Source organism: Dendrobates tinctorius, unplaced genomic scaffold (assembly GCF_039654945.1).
Source record: "Dendrobates tinctorius isolate UK_male_01 unplaced genomic scaffold, ASM3965494v1 ptg000006l, whole genome shotgun sequence".
NCBI classification, from domain to species: domain Eukaryota; kingdom Metazoa; phylum Chordata; class Amphibia; order Anura; family Dendrobatidae; genus Dendrobates; species Dendrobates tinctorius.
In genome coordinates this window covers 14,046,177-14,052,176 of record NW_027361674.1, presented here as the reverse complement: position 1 = coordinate 14,052,176, position 6,000 = coordinate 14,046,177, and positions in this window count along the sequence as shown.

Sequence of the window (6,000 nt, the reverse complement as noted above, 5' to 3'; positions counted from 1 at the left end):
TACATAATCTCGTTCCCCAGGTCGGCGCTGTGGAGATGAGTGGTGCCTCCAAAATGAACATGTATTGCCAATACCAGCGGTGCGTTTGTCATAAACCTGAAGTGTCAGGTAATGGTGGGGTGAACTCAGGGTCTGGGCATCCCCGCTGTAGGTGTTTCCCTAATGAGGGGTGGTCTTGAGGGTCCAGAGGCCCCTCATTAAGGAGGGGGTAGTGTCATGATCTGAAGTGATCTGACAGTTTTAAATCACTGGGTGAACTTTTTTTTACTTTGGAAAGTTCCAAGGTGTCTTGACTGTCCCCGGTGGTGGTTTTGGTATTGCACTTTGGGTTTTTGTGCACTTAATTAGGTATTAGGGGTGACACCCTATAAAGGTGTGCTAGAGGTGTGCAATCACTGCCTGTGATATTGTGAGTTGTGTTCACTCTGTTTTGGGAGAGCCTGGATGAAGGATGGAGCTGGTGAGGAGTCCTGCGCAGCTTAGCCAGGGGGGACGTGTTGCAGCTATGGTGTCTGGACGAAGGGCTGGCATGGCGTGGTGGAGTCGCAGTGATGGTGTCAGCGGGAAGTGTCTGCATGGGCTGGTGGAGTGGCGACTATGGAGAGTGGCACTCACCATGTGGGACTTGGCCGCTGAGCTGGATTCAAGCATGCTCGACTTCGTGTCAGCAGCTGAACTCATCCTTGGGACTCTGGTTCTAAGCAGCTGCAACTGGTGTTGGATTCTGCTCCAAGGCTGCACTAAGGTGAAGGATCCTGTTATGGTGATGGATCCAGGTGGAGGAGAAGATGCACTCAGGTGGAGGGCTCTGTTGCTAGGAGCGCATGCAACAGAGCAAAGCTAAGTGGTGTTTCCCCTGTATTGTCTCTTTCCTCATGTGTGTTATTAGTGCAGTGGTGGGATTAGTCTCCGCACCGACCCATTCCCTAGTGAGGGTTTAGGGTCAGGGTGAGCAAGGGCGTTGAGGTACGCGTGCGGCGCCCGGTGCGAAACCGGCATAGGGAACGTTAGGAGTGCAGGGACACTGGCTCAGGGGAGCTCAGGAGGTCTCCAATTCCCTTTTCCCTATTGCAGGGCCCACCATTGTTAAAGTTTCCCAGGTTCCCCCTTTATTATTTGATTATTGTATGTATAACGAGTAATACCTAAATTCGCCAGGTGGAGGCGGCGTATCCACCTGCACGTTTTATTATTTAAATTCGCCCCACTGGAGGCGGTGTATCCAGGGTCACGTGTGTCACATGGGTTCGCCATGCGGAAACATCTGCGTCCAGACACACGTGATCATGACATCTCATTCAGCTTCCGGTAGTCATTGCAGAACCTCCATTCACCATCAGGTTTTGGGACCAAGACAATCGGGCTCGACCAGCCGCTCTTGGATTCCTCAATGACCCCGAGCTTCAACATACGCTGCACCTCCTTGGAGATTACTTCTCGACGGGCCTCGGGAATTCGATAAGGCTTCATGTTCACCCGCACATGTGGCTCGGTCAGAATTTTGTGCTCCACAACCTTCGTGAACTCCGGCAACTCTGAAAACAGGTCCCTGTTTTCTGGAGTAACTCCCAGCACTGCTTTTTCTGGGCCTTTGATAGCGTCTCCACTATGGTAACCGCTCCAACCTCACCTTCTAGGTTGCCCAGCAAGCACAGAGTTACCACTGGCTCTCTATCTTGCCACGGTTTGATGAGGTTGACATGGTAAACCTGGTATGGTTTCCATCTACCAGGTTAGTGAATTTTATAATTTACCTCACCAAGCTTCTCCACCACCTCATATGGCCCTTGCCACTTGGCCAAGAACTTACTCTTCACCGTCGGAATTAGCATGAGAACTCTGTCTCCCGGATTGACCTGCCTCACTCTTGCTGACCGGTTGTAGACCCTGGCCTGAGCCTCTTGTGCCTGGCGGAGATGTTCTTTAACAATGGGCATCACCTTGGCAACCTTCTGCTGCATCAGTGCCACATGCTCAATGACGCTTCTGTGGGGCGTGACTTTGGCTTCCCAGGTTTCCTTGGCTATATCTAGGAGACCTCGCCGATGTCAGCCGTACAGAAGCTCGAAGGGCGAGAACCCTGTGGAGTCCTGGGGAACTTCATGGATAGAAAACAGCAAATACGGTAAGAGACAATTCCAGTCTCTACCATCTTTCTCTATGGCTTTTCTTAGCATGCTCTTCAGTGTCTTGTTAAACCTCTCAACAAGGCCATCTGACTGCGTATGGTACACTGAAATCCTCAACTGGGAGATTTGCAGAACCTTGCACAACTCCCTCATCACCTTGCTCATAAAAGGTGTCCCCTGGTCGGTCAGGATCTCCTTCTGCAAACCCGTCCGGGAAAACACATGGACCAACTCGCGGGCTATTCTCTTCGTGGAGGAATATCTCAGGGGAATTGCCTCAGGATAGTGTGTGGCATAGTCCAGGATGACTAATATATACTGATGGCCCCGGGCTGATTTATCTAAGGGACCGACCAAGTCCATGGCAATTCTCTCAAATGGCACCTCAGTAATGGGCAATGGCACAAGGGGGTTCCGGAAATGAGATGGGGCAGTTAAAGGACATGCAGGGCAGGACCTGCAATAGTTTACTATTTCCTGGTGATACCCAGGCCAATAGAACCTCTGCACAACCCGTTCCTGCGTTTTTTCCACCCCCAGGTGTCCCCCCAAGATGTATGAATGGGCCATGTCCAACACTTTCCGTCTACAGTATAGGGGCCTGGTACTATTAACTGCTCTACCAACTCCTCCCTTATTTTCATGACCCGGTATAACAACTCCCCACTCATCATAAAATAGGGAAACCTTGTGTCTGCTCCTGGCTCTTGTGCAACCCCATTAATGACGGTGACATTGTTGAAGTCTTCCCTCAGCGTTGGGTCCCTTTGTTGGGCAGTCCCAAAATTCTCACCGGCCAACCCCAACTCCGGAATGTCAGATACAAGGGACACTTCCTCCTCATCCCCCACAAGGACACAAAAAGGGAACCCGTCTGCCTCTGGTGGTGGCGATAACTTATTAGGGTTCATTGGTTCCCTGCTCTTGCTAGCAATCTCAGAACCCTTACCCAACAGCTCCCAAAATAGACAGAAATCCCGGCCTATAATTATAGGATGCAACAAGTCCCGAACAACGCCAACTTCATGGGACTCGGTGCCATGCGCCGTTTCAATATTCACCCTGGCCATAGGGTAGTCTTTTGCATCACCATGTATGCACCGAACGCCGACCTTTTTACCCAGGAGTAGGTTGAGAGGAACAGTGGCCCGTTCAAGGGTCACCAAGCTCCCGGAGTCTAGCAGCGCCATTACTGCTCGAACGTTCACCTTCACGGGACACGCTTGGTGGCCCCTCGTTAGGTGGAGAGTTCACACTGCAGGCTGGATATGCACAGTATGAACTACGGCGTCCCATGCTGCAGTCCATCTGCTTGGTGGTCTGGGGACAACGGGCAGCTATATGTCCAGGCCAGTGGCACTTCCAGCAAATAATATCACCCGTGGGGACCTTGGGCACCGCCTCCCCCGCCCCTTTTGACCTTGGACACCCCACCCCTTTTTGGGACTCCGCCCCTGCTGGAACCCCCAATACGGAATGGGCTGCTTCCCCAAGGAGCCTTCCATCCCCTGGTATCTCTCGACCAGTCCAACCAGTTCATTGGCATTCTGGGGATCACCCTGGGAAACCCAAGTCTGTAGGGGTCTCGGCAGGGAATGCACAAACCGATCCATCACCACCCACTCTACCATCTGTGCAGTAGTAGAAGACTCTGGCTGTAGCCATTTCTGGACCAGGTGCAACAGGTCGAACATTTGGGAGCAAGGTGGTTTGTCCCGGTGATAGGCCCAGTGGTGAACTTGCTGTGCCCTGACAGTCATTGTCATCCCCAAACGTGCGAGAATCTCGGCTTTTGTTTGGGATACTCCTTGGCGTCTTGCAAAGCTAAGTCATAGTACGCCTTCTGGGGCTCCCCCGTCAGGTATGGGGCCAGTACCTCTGCCCACTGCTCTCGCTGAAGTTTTTCCCTCAGCCACCCTCTCAAACACTGTCAGGAAGGCCTCAACATCATCCTCAGGGGTCATTTTCTGCAATGCGCGTCTTACCGCCTTCCTGACGTGGGTGTCATCAGCCAGACCTGGGGTTGGGGTGCTCGTCCTGCCCTCCTGGATGGCGGTTGCCAGAAGATGGATCTGCTGTCATTGCCGTTGCTCCTGCTGGATCTGCTGTAACAGCAACCTGTTGGTCTCCTGTTGCTGTGCCTGGGACTGGACCAGGTGTTTCAGCAGGTCCTCCATTTTTCCAGGCAATGCTTGCTGGCTTGCTGCAAACTTGACCCAGGACATGCAGTAACAGTCTTAAGGCTCTGCTGGGAACGCTGCCTGCATGTCTAGCACCAATTGTAGGGATTGTACTCGCTCAGGTGCAACGGGAGACAATCAGGAGGCACGTTCCTTTTAAAGTTCATAGGGTTTATTGTGGCATAACCCATAAAGCAGCACAAAACAAAAGAAATAGCCTTTAGCTCAGGCAAAAGAAAGCACAAATGACCATTACTTCAGGCTCGGTCCTGGAGCCCCAGCACACACAGGAGGCTTATCCCTCCCCACATACAGCTCTCTGTGTCAGAAGTAGTCTACATCATTTTCCTTTTTTTTTTTTCCTTTGGTTTTGCTTGCTTTTATGGCCAATGTGAACATGCTTTTACATCATGCATGTCATTCAATTCTACTTCAGTTCAGTTTTTTTGTTTTTTCATCATAAAGGTATAGCCACACCCACGAACCCAGCAGCTGACTAGTCATGTGATTCTGACCTCACCACAGGTCCTTGCAAAACATTAGAAATATAATGATATCCATTAGGGCTTATGTGTACTAAAGAAACACTCTGGGATTTCATTACAGAGACAAGCCATCTCTGAGACACATACCTCCCATCGACTATACGACCCTTAGCCACGCCACAAGACCCTCATAATATGGTCTATAGACACATGTAATTTTTTTCCCTCCAGTATGGCAGTGAAATGTTGGAGTGAAGCTGATGCGAGAACAGATTCCATAGATTTGCTATGGGATTTTTCACATCCATCTGGTGCATCGATTGTTGCTCTGGACCATTCAAGGAGCTGAAACTACATGTTGTATTTTTCTCACTCAGTTTTGCAGTAGAAACAAGCGAAAATGATTAATGAGAACTGGTGCCATTTTGACATCTGTTTTGTCATCAGTTGAGGCACAAGGAAGCTGATGTGATCTGGATGGTCGTTGAATATGGAAACCCAGCCTTAGACCATGAGATTGGTAGTTGGGTGCAGACTTGAAGCTGTAATACAGAGGAGAAGACATGTCTGCTGTATGGTGGTGTGAAATGGCTCTATTGCATGATCAGTCAGTGCATCCAATGCTGATTTCCACTACACCAAGGGTGATCCAAAAGTATGGATATCTAAACCAGCAAGAGGGAAAGATTATCTGTAAACGTCAATAAATATCATAAAATAAATGAGGGCTAATCTCAAGGCTCTCTAAAGAAGTTTTCCAGGCCTCTGCCAGTCATTAAGGGAAAAGTTATGGTTCGCTTTGGCTAACAAACCACTGGCTGGGGATACTTGGGTGTTGGACAAGATCTAAATTAGGCTTTTGCCCTGAGTAAAAGAAAAGCCAACTACAACTTGGACTGTTTTTTTTACCATCTATAGCCTGCACTCCAGCTGATGTACTTTAGGACACTGTTCCCACCATATCGGACTAGAACCTGATCTCTCAGTTCAAATTTGACAACTTGCACCCCATACATTTAAATAGGTTACTGCAGTCACAATCACATTCAAAGGCTGCAGTCAGATGGCCATAAAAATCGAACAGAGATCAGAATGCAATGCACAGACTGGCCGGCGGGTCTCCTGAACTAAGTGTGACAGTTGCATATATTTCTGTGCAGCTGTCACGTTTGGGTCGGGAGAGCCGCCGGCCAGTCCGTACACTGC